The 17989-nt window shown below is 40.4% G+C and overlaps 1 protein-coding gene across 12 annotated transcripts in view; it reads right to left on the reverse strand.

Moving 5' to 3' along the window:
- The window catches only part of LOC109420211 (uncharacterized), a 282042-nt gene that overhangs the window by 124431 nt on the left and 139622 nt on the right, over window positions 1–17989 (reverse strand). For 10 of the 12 annotated variants that reach the window (XM_062853821.1, XM_062853816.1, XM_062853817.1 and 7 more), the window contains exon 1: window positions 2796–3413. The exons of 1 other annotated variant lie outside the window; for it this stretch is intronic. The gene's annotated coding sequence lies outside the window, so the exon portion shown is untranslated. Of the gene's footprint in view, window positions 1–2795; window positions 3416–17989 lie in introns of those variants that run through there. One more of the 12 variants, XM_062853822.1, reaches the window with a different exon arrangement.

Genomic DNA, 17989 nt, shown 5'->3' on the forward strand with positions numbered 1-17989 from the left:
AGTCATTACAGGTCATTACCGGTTATTCTGTCAAATTTTCTATCAAAATCGGATAAAAATTAAAGAAAACAGAGCTAAATGAACATCAAAATTTGAGCATGTGAATTACGTTAGGACGCATAGGTTAAAAAACATGAAAAATTAACATATTTCATTTTTAAAATGAACAATGTTACGCTCTTAGGACAATTCTAACAAGTTTGTATGCTAAAAGAAGTTATAACAAATACATATATTTGGTTTAATGTGTATGCCAGGGGTTCTCATACTTTTTCAACTTGTGTCCCACTTTGGCTTGTAAAGGTCTTTGGCGACTCCCCAACTTCCCAAGCATTTTTAAAACTCATGCCTGCTGCTCTTTATGTATGGCCAATGGGTAAACATCAAGTAGAGTTTTTCGAATTGTAATGCTGTCAGATAAAACCTCTTGAAATATACCTATATTTTACCGAACTCACGTGCAGCTGTTCTAATAAAAGAAAAAGTTAAATTTACCAGAATTACCAATGAAGCGTCACCAAAATTTGGTAAAAATATTTCATTGAGAGTTGCCAAACGTTCGATAGTTTCTTATTGAAATTTAGTGTTTTTTTTTTACTGTTTCAGTATTCTAAAATTTTACTGATATTCTAACTGCTGAACTTGCTGCACTCAGCTTAAATATTAAACAAACTTCGAATTGAAACTCATACTACAAAGTTTGGATAGAATTGTTGAGATACCTCATTTTTAGTAACAGTTTCAACAAATTTAAAAATTTAACTTCGAATGAGTGTAATCAGTTATTTTACCGTTTAATTCCGCCAGATACGCGTATTTCGACTACCACTTGTAATCTTCTTCTGAGAGTCGGTACAAGATTGAACATTTAAAATAAGCCAAATACAATTAAATTTGGATCGAATCGTTTTAATGCTGTATGAAAGTGGCTCCAAACTTTTTGGCTGGCGCACACAATTGACCCCAAACTCGATGACATCAACATGTGATTTTTTTAGCGAGATATAGACAAGAAATTATAAATACACTTTGTTTTTTTTTAATTAAAAAAAATGTATGATGATTTTATCCATTTTCACATGTTATGTAAATTTCCGCGATGCTTTGAAAAGATGTCAAGTTCTTCAAACATTTACTTCCTGCTCAAAATTTCCATTTGGGTAAGAGTGGTTTCAACATAATTTCTTATTAAAACTTTAACCTTTTTTTTCGATATAGTTATTTTAAAATATTTAATTTATTAAATTTTTCATATCCCACTGTCTTATATGTTTGACCGTTTTGTGCAACTTCCATTTTATAAGCTCTGTACAGAGCCTGATTTCCTATATTTTGCACGAAACGGTAACACAGTTGGATTGGTATTATTTGCATTGATAAAATGTTAACTACATACATAATCTAGTAGAAACTTGGATATCGCTCTGAAATTGAAATGACAGCCAATCGCTAGTGAATTTATAATTTCTGGAACAGTCTGTAAGTTCTGTTATAAACAATTCAAAGCTAATAGAAAAAAATACTGCTCTCATCTTAAAATATAATCGATTCAATGGCCAGCGACAGTGCCATATTTTATATTTTAGAAAAAAGTTCCAACTGTAAGTTTTCATAAAAAAATGAAACATCTCTTTTAAAACATAGTTTTTGACTTATGCTATGTTCACATTGCAATCTGAATAACATCCTATTCAAATAATTACCAAGAAAAACGCCTTCAAGCCAATTACAGGGGATAGACAAAATGATCAGGACAGGCAAAATTTTCACTTTTTAAAAATTGTTCAACTAGCTGTAACTTTTCGAAAAGTGCATCAAATATTCTCAATTTTTTACTGTAAGTTCATCAACTAGTTCTGTAATAGTGGTTCAAATTTGGAAAAGATCTGGCTATTCTCCACGAAGATATAAAGATTCTTGGAAAAGGTATAATTATCCGATAGCCAACTTTGAGCTGTTATATCTCCGGATTCAATGAACCGAATGCAATCAAATTTTGACCATTTATGACTTATATAATGAGCTATGAAAAACCGTTGACTTAACTTAAAATTCTTATCACGGAAGAAAATTATAACGATTAGAATTTTTTTCTAATAAAACACCAAATTATCCAAAACTTCAACATCGTTTCAAAATTTAAGATGCCAATTATAGTTCATTTAATATCCCTCTAATTGACTTATATATAAATGCGTTTTGAAAGAAAGCCGCCAACAAATTGAAAAAGTAATGGAATACATATTGAAAATAGACCAATTTGCTGAAAAATCGTAAAAAAAAAAAATAAAATCGTTATAACTTTTTCTCTTGTTGAAAATTTCAAGTTATGTCAAATGTTTTCCAGAGTTCATTATATAAGTCATGAATGATCGAAATTTCATTACAATCGGTTCATTAAATCCGGAGATATAATAGTTCAAAGTTGGCTATCGGATAATTTTACCTTTTTCAAGAATCTTTATAACGTCGTAAAAAATAGCCCGATCTTTCCCAAATTAGAACCACTGATACACAACTAGTTGATGAACTTACAGTAAAAATTTGAGAATATTCGATGCACTTTTCGAAAAGTTACAGCTAGTTGAACATTTTTGAAAAGTGAAAATTTTGCCTGTCCCGATCATTTTGTCTATCCCCTGTACATCTTCCTCTCTTGAAGTTGTTATTCATAGTCATATTTTGAATAACATGTTATATAATCTTTGCACGAGTCCTTGTTCTTGGAACAAACACTTTTTAAAATCAAATTATAATGCATACTAGCCCTTTTATGGTGGCATCAAATAGGCTACCTTCAATATTCCTATTCGAATTCAATCAGCAAGTCCACATTGAAAGATCACTCCGGTCGTCGTGAGCCAAAACAAAACGGCACCATCCCATCGTCGTCAGTGCAGCACCACACAGCATCACCAGGGCGATCTCACCGATCTTCACCACCTCGCCCGCCTCGACAACTATCGATGGGACGACCGAGTTCGAGACTTTGCACGGCGGTGGTTTTGCGCTCCAATAATTTCTGCTTCGGCTTAAATATTGCCGCCTGAGGCGGCCTCAAGACTCTCAAGGTAGGTACTGCACCACCGTCACTGCCGAAAGCCGAATTCCCACCGTCCGTACCACATCTCACACACGCGCGCGTGTCTTATTCCGGAGTTCGGAGTTGTCCTCCAAGTACCATTAACTAAATGGGGCTACCATAACTAGGCAGGCAGGACTACATGCGAAACAACAAGTGGACAAACACAGAACACCCCGCGGGGGCTTTTGCCATATTCGCGCGAAACGCAACCGCGACCATCGACACCGAGATCCTAACCGGTCGACCAGCGACGATCAACTGCTGACTAGTGACCGAGGGCCAAGGCTTCGAAGCGAAGTCAGTGAGTGAGTGTGGTTTTAGTTGTAACGTTGGAACTGCACCTCGCAAGCTCTAGAGCTGTAGTAAATGGCTGGGCCCATCAGCGATGAAATGAGAATGGTGTTGCATGTCGTCGTTTTGTTATGGTTTTGCTTGGAGATGAGAGAGTAAAGTTGAGCGAGGCTGTTGAGAGCGGTTCCTCTGTTCTGAATGCGCTAAATAGAGATGGTCTTACATTAATGAATGTAATAAATTTTGAACTTTTCTCCTCAGACAACGCAATCGATATTGAACGACAATGTGTGGAAATAGAACTGACATTCGTTAGAGTTAGAATGCTTGAATTAAAACATAAATATGTATTACTAAAATATTCTTTAAAACTGAGTTCTTAGTTCAACTGTACATAACAGATACAAATCTATAAATTTTCAAAAATATTCAAACACAGACAAACAGACGTCTCACTCTAATCACTTCTCATCGTTTCCCTTTTTAACGGTTAGTTCTGTAGTACGCAAATCGCTCGGTCACGGCGCTCGCATCGTTTTTGCTCCTGTTTGATGTTTGCTCACTAAAGTCACCTACTGAGTGGTTTGCGTAACACAGCCTGATTAGTATTGGGCGATTATGTTTTCGTGACGATGATTTTTATCGCAATTTGTCCCAAGTGATACGTCTGTTTGTCTGTGATTAAAACGTTTTGGAACGCTTTTAAACGCCTTGAAACTTCATTGTTAACCCTCTGGAACCCCTAAAATGCCCTGAAAAGTTTTGAACCTCCTGGAAACGCCTTGAAACCCCACCAAAACTCCTGAAGCTCCCTTGAAAATCCCCTAAAATCTGCTGCAATTCCGTATAACCCAGAAACAGTTGGCTTGAAACGTCTTGAAATCTCTCTCAAATATCCCTGAAACCTTCTTGAAATCTTCATGAAATCATATTCAAACCATCACCCCCAGAAACTCCTCTGGAAGCTAACTAATAGCTTCAGAAATATCCGAACACAGTAACTCCTTGAAACGTATGGAAACACCTTGAAACCCCTCTGAAGCATCTTTGTAACTTTCTTGGAAGCGTCGTGTAACCTACAGAAACTCCAGAAACCCTTATGAAATTTCCTGAAACTGCAACCTGTCTGCAACCTCTCTACAACCTCTCTGAAACATCCTGAAACGTCTTCAAAAGCCTTGAAGTCCTTATGAAATATTAATTGAAACACACTTGCAAACTCCCTAAAAACTCCCGGACATCATTCCGAAACCACTTGAAACGCCTTGATACGCTTTGAAAATTCTCAGAAACATCCCTGAAACTCCCTGTGAGAGAGACGACAACTCGTTATCGGCAAGCAGGCTGGTCTTGCCAAGTAGTCGTAAGATTTCTGATTTCTCGGAGAAACTGTCTCTGTACCGATGCCATGCTATTGACCAGGCAGGCAGCAGGGACGGTAGTCCAGGGGTCTGGGTCCCCTCCCTACTTGTAGTTGTGAAACTTGGGGGAAAATATGTGCACTCTTACCCCGGTTGTTAGTTTTATCATTATTTAGCCGTTTTACCCAAATCAATTGGGTAATATTTCCATATGCAATCTGAATAGCCTTTAAATTGACGTGCATTTTTGTGTATGGAGAAATTCACGCTAGTATTCGTGTGTTGAAATGTCACTTATCTCTATTGCCGGCTAGAAATTGGACTACTAACCCCAATTATTCAAGGTTTCAATCGACCTGTACCGAGGAATGAGTGATCGAGGGGATGAAAAAGATTCTTGATCACTAACGGAGCCTGTGGGGTACCTGGGCACCCCCACAGAATTTCGTCCCTTATCGCGTTAATGCAGGGCTCTGGCGTGGTGGACCTTCTTTTCCGTGCAACTCGTGGGATTAACTCTGCAGACTAATAAACAAACAAATTAATCAGGAGCTAGTGGTAGTGGCGAGCCTAACCCCTTCGCAAGAAGTAGATTGCCTAGATCTCAGTTAAGAAGAAACGAGGAGGTAGGAGCGGGAAGCTGCGCACGCATCTCCAGCGTGGGGGCTCCGAGTTATTCCCCGGCTAGCCTGCCGGTGGAGACTGGAGATATTGTACGGAGCGTGGTTGATGGGGGCCATCAACCAAAAACGCGCGATTGAGATGGCTGAGCAGCAGCTTGGCAAGATCATCGGCTTTGCGTTACAGAAGTCCAACATGAGAAAGGACCTGAAAACGGCCCTGTTGCGACTTCGTAAGTCGATGGACGATGCCAAACCAGGGTCACGTGTGACTCGTGAAAACTGCAGCAGCGGCGGAACCGACGAAAGTAAACGAAGCCTGCCCATACGGAGGCCTTCGCTTTCGCAGGAAGTCCAAAAGGTGTGATGCGACTGCTTGTGATAAGCAGTCGCAGAAACGGGTGATGAAGCCGTCAGATGAGGAGCTGTTTTACGGTGCCCACAAGACTAGGAGAATACTCGGCAGTAATGCCGGCAAGGCGGACTCCAGCCAGGCATCCCGGAAAGCTGGGAAAGGGAAGCAATCACAGAGTAGGGTGAACCAAGGAGAGGACTCCACTTGAAGGCGATGCGGAGAGACACCTAGCTTGTGAATCTGGGAGCTTACGTACGCTGCATTCGACGTACTCGTACGGGTGGAATGATCCTCGAGTCAAGCGCAAGGGCGCCGCCGCCCAGCCAACACACGATCGCATATGATGTTGAATAGGATGCTAAAGTAGAGGCGATATGCGTACTCATTACACGCGGTTAAGTGGAAGCATTTGCGCATATGGCCTCCACTTTAGCATCCTATTCTACATCATATACGACTTCGTGTTGGCTGGGCTACAAACGTCTGCTGGAAGAGGTCCTTGGCGAGGGTGTCGAGGTGAGTGCTCTTACAGCGGAGGCGACTCTGAAGGTGAAGAACCTAGCTGAGATCATTGACGCGGAAGAGCTCGTCACGGCACTGCGACAACAGTACGAGGTGCCAGCGGCCACAGCAGCTCGGCTACGGAAGAGCCCGGCAGGGACACAACTACCTGTGCCGGACGCAAAGAGGTCCGTTAAACTAGGGAAACTTAAGGTGGGCTAGTCAGTGCCGAATGACGTTGCACGAGCCACCGGAGGTTTGCTTCAAGTGTCTGAAACAAGGACACAATTCATGGGAGTGTAAAGGCCCTGACAGGAGCAATCTGTGCAGGCGATATGGCAGCGAAGGCCATAAGGCACAAGGCTGCACGAGTTCGCCCACGTGTCCGATTTTCTCGGGGAAATCCGCAACCAGCATTCCCGTTGAGTCCCAAGGCGCCCGACCTTCAAAAGAGCCGTAGCTGATGCATCGCAGAGTAGGTAACACAGTTGAACCTGAACCACTGCCTGAGCTGCAGCAACTGCTTTGTTAGACTGCTTCTTAGTGGGGACAGATATTGCCATCGTATCTGATCTATACCGAGCACCCGCCGGTAACGGCAATTGGGTCGCGGATGGGTTCGGAAAAATGGCAGCGATATGAACGACGGATTAATACCCCATCTAGAAGTTGGTGTCTACAACCTCCGAGAGTTTCGTGGTCGCCAAAGTAAACAGGGTCTTCTTCTGTAGCTGCTATCAACCTCTCCGGTGGTCGATAGAGCAGTTCAGCTGGACTGAAGGACGACCGTGTTGACAGGGCGAAGGCCGGTGGTAATAGCGGATGACTTCAATATCTGCGCCGTGGAATGGAAAAGCTGTTTTACGAACCAGCGGGGTCAGATCTTGCTGGATACACTGCAGTCATACCATGTCATACTAGATGTTGACCTGGCCAATGTCGGTACCAAAAGTACATTTAGTCGGAACGGAGTGGCGTCGATTATCAATGTAACTTTTTGTTGTCCTGGCCTAACTAGTAGTTCGAACTGGAAGGTAGACGATGGCTAAACTCATAGCGATCACCTGGTGGTACTCTACGGTACCGACTACAACAACAGCAGGTAGCGGGTAGAGGAAGAGGTGGCTAGGCCAAGGCCAGTAGGTGAAAGACATCATATGTACATTAGACTGTCCCAAAAAAAAATCGATGTTCGAAAAGTCAAAGTGCTCAACCCTTAAATGAAAGATATGCATATCTGAAGCATTTTTGTAGAACATTTCGATTTTCTAAAAAATCATTTAGAGGTTCCGCTAGGGCGATTTTTGAAAAATGGCATTTTTTCATGAAAAGTCTCAAAAAAATCATTTTTTCGTAATATTTTTTCAACTTCTGATTTTTTCAATATTTTTGTATTTTTTTATGGACTTCTAAGCATTCTTGAAGGGGATAAGTTTTTGAAATATTGTATTTATATTGACGGCAGAGCCGTTTTTGTGCTGATAAAAATACTATTTTTTGAGAATTTTTCATCTAAATTTTAGAAAAAAATACATGCACGATTTTTTATTTACAATTTTGAAATTTTCATCTGATAGTACTATTTGTATGCGTCATTTCTCTAAAAAAAGATTTAAAATATCTTGTCTAGAAGCTGAGATATTAAGATTTTGTTAAATGGGCAGTATTTCAAATTTTTGCAAAATTTTGTATATTTGAAATATTGTAAGGTCTTTGTGACACTTCAATGTACGTATATTAAAAGAAGTTAGGCTTAAAAATACGGCTTCCCTTATTGGATGGTCATGCTAGTTTAAACATGGATCTTTTATTCTGGGGTGATTGGTAGTAGATTCATAAAGAGCTTTTATTTGAATAACTACAACAATGACGGGTAGCAATGCATTAATTTCGATATTATGTCGTGGAATTCTTGACAATTACACCCCTTTTCTGAAGTAGTACAAACCATTCCATGCAGAGATAACATAATAGTGATGAAATCAATAAAAAATAACTTAGTTAAGTCAGGACAGATTTTAAAAAACTTAGAAAATAATAGACAATAATAGGCTTTCGCGGAAATACGCGATCTTATGATTGCTAAACGTTTATTTCTTTGATGAATTGAGCTAATATTTTGTGCAAAATTCAGCATATGTATTTGCAATTCCGTGTCAAAAATTTTGACACGGAATTGCAAATACATATGCTGAATTTTGCATATACGAAATACAAATCGTGCCTGATCACAAGCTTAGGCACGATAGGGCAACCAAAATGTGTCAAAGTGATCGGCAGTCTTTTGATTTACACGTGTTTTGCTGTTCGATCAGTTTTGCACTTACGAACACACATGTGATCAGAAATGTTTTGTATTTCTTATCCGCCAAATTCTTCATCGTGTCGGTTTCGTATCAAAATTTGTGTTTAATTCTTCAAAGAAAATATATTGAAACCATCTCAAAGATGGCAATTTTGTATGACAATCGGCGTTTGTCCGATTAACTATGCCCCCCGTTGCCGAGTTTCATATCAAATCGTCCATTACATTTCAAGTTCAAGTCTTCAGTAAAAATCATGACTTAACTATGTTTTTTTATTGATTTTATCAATGTTATATAATCTCTACATGGAATGGTCGTTCCTGTTTCAGAAAAAAATGGGCGCAGTAGTCGGGAAATCCACGACGTAATCTCGAACTAAATGCGTTGCTACCAGTAACCACGAAACCCGTCATATTTGTAGTTATTCAGATAAAAGCTCTTCATGAATCTACTGCCAACCAGCCCAGAATAAAAGATCCATGTTTAAACTAGCTTGACCATACAACAAGAAAAGTAGTTTCTCTTAACTGCTTTTAATATACGTACATTGGAGTGTCACAAAAATCTTACAATATTCCAAATATACAAAGTTTTGCAAAAATGTGAAATATTGTCCATTTACTAAAATCCTAATATCTCAGCTTCTAGTCAAGATATTTTAAATCTTTTTTTAGAGAAATGACGCATACAAATAGTACTATCAGATAAAACTTTCAAAATTGAAAAAAAACCGTGCATGTATTTTTTTTGTCAAATTTAGATGAAACATTCTCAAAAACTGGTCTTTTTATCAACATAAAAACGGTTCTGCCGTCAATATAAATACAATATTTTAAAAACTTATCCCCTTCAAGAATGCCTAGAGGTCCGTAGAAAAATACAAAAATATTGGAAAAAATCAGAAGTTGAAAAAATATTACGAAAAAATGATTTTTATGAGACTTTCATGAAAAGGCTGTTTTTCAAAAATCGCCCTAGCGGAACCTCTAAATGATTTTTTAGAAAATCGAAATGTTCTACAAAAATGCATCAAATATGCATATCTTTCATTTAAGGGTTGACTTTTCGAACATCGATTTTTTTTTGGGACAGTCTAATGTACATACTTCAACGACGATGTGTTTAGGGAAGTGCTCCGACGTGAACGAAACCTACTCTGTTTAGGCGGTTACATTCTGGTAGCGCTGCTCTCGCGTGCGTGCGATGCGGCCATGCCTAGGCAAGTTCACCCTAGATATGGGAGACGACCGGCTTACTGGTGGACTCAAGCGATTGTAGGCCTGTGCCACGCTTGCTTACGGGCTAGACGGTGGATGCAGCGAGCACGAACTGAGGAAGAGCGAAACGAACGGCGGGTGGCGTTGGTCGCTGCTAAAGTCGCGCTGATGACTGTGATAAGGGCTAGCAAAAAGGGCTGCTTTTTGAGGGTGTCTGAAAGAGTGGCAATGCGAATCTGTGGGGTGATGCCTACAGGATCGTGATAACCAAGACAAGAGGCGTAATGCTCCTGCAGAGCAGTCTCCAGAGATGTGGGGGTGATCATCGAGGGGCTGTTCTAGTCCTTGGCCTCCTTTCGTAGGACAGCTGGCGATTGGGGCTGGTGATAAGGCACTTGCGGGGATAGCAAAGTCCCTTAGCGTAGGTAAGGCCCCAGGTCCGGACGGAGTTCCGAACTTGGTCTTAAAAGTAGCTATTGTAGAGGCTCCCGGGATGTTCAGGTCTGCTATGCAGAAATGCCTGGACGAGGCAGTTTTCCTAGAGGTTTGGAAGCTGATACTATGCCAAAGGCGGGGAAACCACCCGGAGACCCTCCGGCATATAAACCAATATGCTTGATCGACACGGCAGGGAAGGTGCTCGGAAAATACTGTTGAGGTACACTGAGGGTGTAAATGGTCTCTCGAGCAACCAGTTCGGCTTCCAGATGGGGACGTCGACCGTAGACGCTATCCTGTCGGTTACAAAAACCGCCGAGATAGCGCTTCAGCGTAAGAGGAGGGCTTTGTTCGTCACTGTCCAGTAGTGATACTCTGAATGTGAGGAACGCGTTCACGCGGGAACGTGGGGGACCTTTCTCGCTAGTGCCGGGCTGTTACGGCCGATGCCGACGAGTGTGTCAGCTCGCCCGTTGTCGAGAATGCAGCAGTGACCGGGGACCCACATGACTGTGGTTTTGGTAGATACGTCATCAAAGGCTGCCTGGATTTGCTGCTAGGGTGTCAGTTGTCCGGAATTGCAATTGCAGACAGTACGGTGTCCGAGTCACTGACGACCAAGCTGACGACCAGCACGAAAGTCGTCACAGCGTGTCGTGATGGCTGCCGCAGCTTCGATTGAAATAAAAAACAGAGCACTGAGAAGGGAGGTTGTGGTCCGTGGGATTGCACTGCTTCCGGAAAAGGGGATTGATGTTTTAAGGTACCTGAGGTATCTTAACTGACCCTCTTCTGGCTCCGAACCGGTAGAGCCTAGCCACCGCCACAGTGGGAAAAATCGACCCAAAAAACGGATCTTTTATCGCCGCTGGTTTCGGTACATGAAGTAGACCATTTCTGACGTAAAAAAATACGAGAAATCGATTGGTGCTAAATTCATTCACCGCACGGCACGGGAAGTGGTCCATTTTGCCCCATTTTGCCCTTTTTTCATACAATAAGAGAACCAAAATGTACTTTCAAACAACAAGCACGACTGTAGATGGTTGAAAATAGCTGCAGGTATAATTAGAGGTTTATAGCAATCATAAAAATACATGGAAGATCCTTTAAGTTGCTTATTTTGCCCCATATGCCTCAACAACTGCCGAAAATTCACACTTTTACCTAATTTATTTATTTATTTATTTATTTATTTATTCAGTTTCGTCAAACAACGTAGACTAGTACATATACATACAGTTTTTGTTTCATTTCTTAAAGCTATAGTACATATTGTTAATAAAATACATATAAGAAAATATATAAATAGTGTATGCTGGTGGATGTGTGTATAATTTGTGCTTTTTAAATATTTTAAGTACTACTACTGATGTTATTTCTTATAGTGTTAAAATATTTCTTTAAATTATGCCGCGACATAGTTGAGTTAATAGTTTCACAGTGTTGATTATAAATGTTCATGATTTGATTCAAAGGTTCATTTTTGGCATAGTTTGTGCGACTATGGGTAGTTTTAAACAAGTGTCGATTTCGCAATTGCCGTGAGGGTATGTAAAAGTTTAATGTCGATAAGATTTCAGTTGAATCAATTCGCTGCGAAACGATGTCGTTAACAAATAAAACCATTGCAGTTTCACGACGCTGTTTCAGTGTTTGAATATTGATAAGCCTACAGCGCGCTTCATAAGATGGAAGAGGAAATGTAGTCCAACCTAATTTTCGAAGAGCATATAATAGAAATTGCTTTTGTACTGATTCTATTCGATCGATATGCTTACTTTGAAATGGGGACCAGACAATGTTACAATATTCCAGAATTGACCTAACATAGGCAACATATAATGTTTTTATTGTGTAGGGGTCGTCAAAATTAAAGCTAAAGCGTTTTATGAAGCCAAGCATGTTATTTGCCCTATGTATAATGGTATTGTAGTGGTCATTGAAATTAAGTTTAGAATCTAAGATTACTCCTAAATCCCTAACTCTACTACATTTTTCCACATACTGATCTCCTAAGGAAATTGATATGTTTGGTGTGTTTCGTTTTCTGCTGAATGGTATTAAATTACACTTTTTGATGTTTAATTGTAGTAGGTTTTTCGAACACCATGTGTGGAATATGCGAATTTCATTCTGAAATATGTTGATGTCTTCTTGATTCCTTATTTCCATATATAGGGAAGTGGAACCATCTCGGCAGGGGTCCTATTTTGGGCACTTTTCTGCTATAACTCAGTCAATTCTGAACCAATTGGCACAATTTTTGGAACGCGATGAGATACGTATAGTATCTAGTCGTGTACAAAATTTCAAGTCAATTGGTTTGGAATTGACTGAGTTATAGCGAAGAGTGCCCAAAATACCGGCCGCTGCCCAAGTGGTTCGCTACCCTAGTTTCATATCGTCGGCATAAATAAGCACTTTTGTTTTCTTCAGGATGAAGGATTATGAATGGATATTTAATGTTACTGATTTGAAGTTGATTTTTTTGGCATAAACAAAATGCACTGAATTATTACCAGAATCATCTTCGGAAGTTGTCCAATTTGCCCCATTTTGCCCTATTTTCATAGAAAAAGGAGATTTAAAATGCACTTATAAGAAACAGATACTGGTAAGGAACGTTGTAATTAGTTTTAGGTCCAATTGGAAGCTAACAGCTATCACGCGCATATATGAAAGATATTTTCCCTATTTTACCCTACATGCCCCTAAAACTGCTGGATGATCACATTTTTTGTATTGTACATCATGGTTACAACATGAAGTCATTGATCATTTTTGATACATACAAATACAGTCTATCGATTAGCTTTAGAATCATTCACGGGAAGGTACAAACAGATGTCCATTTTACCCCATTTTTTCCTGATTTTTTGTCGTCTCATGAATAAATTGATTTCTCGTGTTTGCTTATGTACTGGTACTGAAACCAATGTAGTCAAAAGGACACGTAAAATATTTTACTTTTTCTAATTCTTGCTTTTGGTGGGGAATTGAGGGCATAATAAGCATTAATCTTAATCTTAATATGTGTCAAACATGCACCAAACTGATTAAATGTAGCATCTTTAATATTTACATATTGGTACTTTAAGACGGCCTATTTAATCAGTTTTGTTCATACTTGACACATTTTATTGAATGCTTATTTTACCCTTAATTCCCCATGAAAAGCTGAAGTTATAGAAAAAGTCATATATGTATATATGACTGTATTTTCGATTACATTGGTTTCAGCACCAATGAAAATGAGGAATAATAATTTAATTAATTATAAATTCATTACATAACAAAAAAAACAGAGCAAATTGGGGTAAAATGGACAGCTGTTTGTACCATTCACGGAATGATTCTAGTATTAAACGATAAACCGCATTTGTATATATAAAAAAATATCTCATTCATGTTTTGCAATCAGTAACATTACAAAACCATACAAAATATGTTATTATCCAGCAGGTTTTGGGGCATGTAGGGAAAAATAGGGAAAAGATCTTTTATATACGCGCATGATTACTCTTAGCTGCCAATTGTTCCTTAACCTAATTTCAACATTCCCAACAATATCTGTTTCTTATAAATACATTTTAAATATCCTTTTTATATGAAAATAGGGCAAAATGGGGCAAATTGGACAACTCCCAAAGATGATTCTGGTGATGATAGATTTAGCGCTTTTTGTTTATGCCAAAAAAATCAACTTCAAATCAGCTATCATTGAAAATCCATTCATAATTAGGTAAAAGTGCAAATTTCCAGCAGTTGTTGGGGCATATGGGGCAAAATAAGCATGTGAAGGGATTTTTCATGTATTTTTATGATTGCTATAAACCTCTAATTACACCTGCAGCTATTTTCAATGATCTACAGTCGTGCATGATGTTTGAAAATACATTTTGATTCTCTTCATGTATGAAAAAAAAGGGCAAAATGGGGCAAAATGGACCACTTCCCGTGCCGTGCGGTGAATGAATTTAGCGCCAACCGATTTCTCGTATTTTTTTACGTCAGAAATGGTCATCTTCACTTACCGAAACCAGCGGCGATAAAAGATCCGTTTTTTGGGTCGATTTTTCCCACTGTGCACCGGCGGAAGTGGACCACCTGATAGCGGTAAGAGCACAGTTCGCATTCTCTTCAAAGTGCTTTCAAGAAAGTCGACGGCGCATTTTCCAAGGGTCGGAGCGGTTTTGTAACGGAAAGGTAACACGCGGTTCCTGCGCAAACTGAGTCAAACAGGAGATAAAGGCAGCAGTCCAGAGACCGCTTGGATGGTATTGTAGTGTTTCAATACACTAGCTGATCCTGCGCTCGGCTGGTAACATAATTCCATAGAAAAGGCGACAGCAAATCATAGCATCGAACACTTGGCGTCGCGTGATACGGTCACATCCGCATCCGTTTGGAGGATATACACGGTTTGCACAACTTTCCTTAAGCGTGAGGAAGTGGCTACGGAAAGAAAGCGCTCGATCAAGTTTCGCTCCCAGGTCCTTAAGGGTCTTTCTCAAGGTGAGTGTCTTTCTGTTGACCTTGATCGGTGTTTTTGGTGGGCGGTGAATTGAGTTGCAGATGTGAAGTCTTGGGATTTTTTCAGGGGCGAATTCGAAGCCCATGTTGCCAGCCTATTTGATGATAGTATGCACTGCCGCTTGCATCTTCTTGCGGATGGACGGGAGTGTGGTCCGCTGAATATGTGCAGGATGTCGTCCTCATATACTATAAAATAAACACCCTTTCGGCAACACCAGGAAGACCTCGCTCATGGATATGTCAAAAGAGTGTTATCTAAATCATAGAATCTTGAGGCAGTCCGATCTTTCGTGGCTTTTGATCGGCGGTTTCCGACCAGGACCACCAACAGGCTGACCACTCTAAGTAACAATCAGTTGTAACACACAAAATTACTGAAATAAAGACAGAATTTCACTACTATTACTACCAGGACCTGGAAGGCTCTGTTAGTCAGGAAGTTCTGAATGAAATGCAACAGCTAACTATTTGCTTGAGCATACTGGGGGCCCAGGCGCAATTGTAGGACTTGGCAAGGTCGAGGGATTTGATTTCTACGTGTTCCTGTGCCTTCATTGCGCCCTCAAGTGCTCAAGAATACTTCCGAGGTTCGTTAGGTAAGTCCCAGTAGCATATCTTGGCCGGGATGCAGGTTTCTGATTGCTTATCCTAATAGGCCGTTGAACTGGATGTGCTCCATTAGCCGATTTGCCACCCGTTCTGCAGGCACAACTGGTGAGTGTAATCGGGCGATAGCTGAAAGTGCTGTTTGCCGGTCCAGAGTTCTTAGGTAAGGGGACAACTAGGCTGTACTTCGAGTCCTACGGAAGCGTGTCGGCATTCCATTGGAGACTGTTTTACTGTTGTATGGCGCTGCTATGATTGTCCACAAATTGATTAAGACAGTAAATGAATAAATAAATAAATAAATTAGGTAACTATTAATAAGTTAAAATAACTACTTTTTTAATAGAATTTAATAAAAAACCAGCCTTTGTTCGAACTATTTTTTTCTACTTGAGACCTGAGACTTGATACCATTTGTTCAGAACCACCCAAGCTGAGAGCTCTAAATCCTTCTGCTTGAGTAATTTCGCGATGCTTTATGGCGATCCCCCAAGTCTCATCACCAGCATCGACATCTGTGACGCGATGCCGATTAATTGAATTGTATCTGGCATCTAACATAACACTAGGGCTCGATTTGGTTCAAAGACTGTCAGGTTTATAGGGGGTGGGCTGGTGCAGGTAGGTAAATGCATCCATGCATCCACTCATCCTCCGACAACGGAACGCCGCTGCTGCTGCTGGAGAAGAGCCTTCTCGCGGCGTTGTGCCGTTATGATGTAACAACAAGCATCAGGGTGTTTAGCGCGGAAAATGGAAAACCAACGTCATCTTTGTGTATGGTATGGTTGTTAGTTCGGGCAGAAGGCTGACTTAATCCATTTCAACTATAATTGCACATGCGGGATAATTGCATAAGATTCGCCGAACGTTTTACGATGATTGAATAAACTTTTTTACGATCAGATCAGACAAGATCGTATACTAAAATTAGGATGCTCATCAACAAATTTAATCCATAAAGCACCCAACAACAGCCTATCTTCAATCCGAAAAAAAGGAAAAACGTGCGGAACAATTCAAACGGTTGGTTTGCCCACAACATCGACATAATGGGTGGCTATTGGAACATAAAATTACACAATTTCATCATTCCACAGCGAACCGCTTAAAATGTAACGTTTCGGTAGTTGTTATCGCGCTACTACTGACTGGTGGCGTGGTGCATCCAACCCCCGTCCGTTGCTTCTGGGTGTTGTGCTGTGTTGTTGTGACTACGAGGTATTTGCTGCTACAAAAACTCAACGTGAGGAAAGTTCATTGAAAGCAATTAATGTGCAAAATGTATACAAGTCGGGCAATCATCGCGCGAGCACATCACACGGACGGGGGCGCGCCGCGCGAATGCGGCGACAATGCGCTGGCGACGACGACGACGACGACTACGACGGCCCACGATCATGGACATCATGGGAGCGAGCGGGCCGAGGAGTCATATGTAATGAAAGTGAATTTGCATCGATGTATGAGGGGTGCGGCGCGGTGCGGTGTGGGAAGTGTCTTCATTCGGAAGAAATGGTGGACTCCGCGGAGATGTTCATCAACACATGCCAGAGCGGAAGATGTAGTTTGCAGTGCGGCAAAAAAGATGCAAATCAAATTAAGCTGATACCTACGTGGGCCCCAAGCGGATGAAGCTCATTTAGTGGGACCAGATGAAAGATTGCACACTTCATTGTACTGTTTGGATGTGTGACTCCGGAGTGGGATGCTAGTTAATACCGCTAAGTTGTTTTGCATTAACATTAGTTATAAAAAGCTCAAGATATTAGCGGCAAATTCGTGCATATTCTCTTCTGGTTGAGGATCTTTGACCTTTGTTCTAAGAATATGTTCATCATTTGATAAGTAAACTGGTTCCAATTCTTATTTAAATCCAAGATGAATTAGAGAAGATCGGGTAACGAAACCCGGTGGAAACTTTCCTCGTAGGTTGATGAGCTTTTCATTTGCAAACCTGAGGATCTGTGCTGCAGGTTAGGAGTTCCACTGCGTGCTGAACCCCAAACAAATAATCGTTTCAGGACCAACAATTGAAAAAGGCAAAATATTTTTTCCAACAAAATTAATAATTTTCCAAAATACTAGGGCAATTGTAACAAAAAGTTATATTGTTAGTTGATATATGTTACTCTAAATAAGAACGTGTGTGAATTTGCTCGTAATTTGGGTCCTGAAGAAGAGATAAAAAATGTTACTCGTAAATCAGGCTCAAATCAAATGTTTGCCCTGAAACTAATGCTGACTTCAAAAACATGGACGAATCGCAACCGGCTGATCATTGGCCTTTGTTCTAAAAAACTGTTCAATGTTTAAGCTGCAGGTGCAGATAAATTTGGCCCAATCCTTATTCAAACATATCTATCTATCTATCTATATATCTATATATCTATATATCAATCTATCTATCTATCTTCTATATATATAAAAATGAATTTCTGTCTGTCTGTCTGTCTGTCTGTCTGTCTGTCTGTCTGTCTGTCTGTCTGTCTGTCTGTCTGTCTGACCGCTATGCATTCTGAAACTACTGAACCGATCGGTGTGAAATTTTGTATGTAAGTGCGTTTGGGGCCGGGGAAGGTTCTTAGCTTGGTCCGCGACCCCTCCTCCCTCTGGAAAGGGGGGCTCCCATACAGATTACTTTCCGGGGGACGTCCCTAAGGAGCTGTG

Source organism: Aedes albopictus, chromosome 2 (assembly GCF_035046485.1).
Source record: "Aedes albopictus strain Foshan chromosome 2, AalbF5, whole genome shotgun sequence".
NCBI classification, from domain to species: domain Eukaryota; kingdom Metazoa; phylum Arthropoda; class Insecta; order Diptera; family Culicidae; genus Aedes; species Aedes albopictus.